Below are 924 nucleotides of genomic sequence, written 5' to 3' on the forward strand. Positions count from 1 at the left end.
ACTTGCTATGCCAGTGGGCTGAGCAGTGGGTGTTGCTGGTCCACTGAGATGGAAATCCGAGGAGCCAGCTTCAAGGGACTCTCACTGGCTTGTCTCATGGACCAACTATGAGCAAAAATCGTCCTCAGAGCGGGTGCCAGGGCCCGAAAGAGGAGAGAAGCCGGAGACGGAGTTTAGGGGCCTGCGTGTTGTAAGGGAGCGAGGGAAACTGGGTGGCGAGCAGGGAGCAGATGGGGTCAGGAATGTTTTTAAAAAAATGTTTTTATTGATTTCAGAGAGGAAGGGAGAGGGAGAGTGAAACGTCAAGGATGAGAGAGAATCACTGATCGGCTGCCTCCTGCACGCCCTTCCCTGGGGATGGAGCCCGAGACCCAGGCACGAGCCCTGACCGGGAATCAAACCGTGACCTCCTGGTTCATAGGTCGAGGCTCAACCACTGAGCCACACCGTCCAGACAGGAGTGTGTGGTGTTTTTTTTTCTTTCTCTTTTTTCACTGGAGAAGTGACAGCGCGTGTGATGGGAAGGACCCAGGAGATGTGTTGGGAGGAACAGGAGGGAGAGTAGCAAAGGAGGGGGCGGGGCCCAAGTGGCAGGGAGGCCTTTACGGGGCAGGGGCACCAGGGCCAGGGGACAGGCTGGCCGCAGGCCCTGGAGGGCTCAGGGCAGGCTGGCATCACACTCCGGGCTCTGCTGTCACCCTGACCCAGCCAGGCCTGGCCCACCTCAGCCACTGTGTCTGCGCCCCAGTAAGCGCCTGTGGTGTGTGGGCGTCCCAGAGGTTCAGGCCTCAGCCCTCTGGGCCCTGGGCCAGCAGCAGGGTCAGTGCCCAGCAGGGGCGCCTGTCCTACCCAGGGTCTGGCCATGGCCCTGTAGCAGCGCCGGGGATCCAGCGCCCAGGATTCTGGCCACTGAACTAAGGCCCC

Source organism: Myotis brandtii, unplaced genomic scaffold, assembly GCF_000412655.1.
Source record: "Myotis brandtii unplaced genomic scaffold, ASM41265v1 scaffold1077, whole genome shotgun sequence".
Taxonomy (NCBI): domain Eukaryota; kingdom Metazoa; phylum Chordata; class Mammalia; order Chiroptera; family Vespertilionidae; genus Myotis; species Myotis brandtii.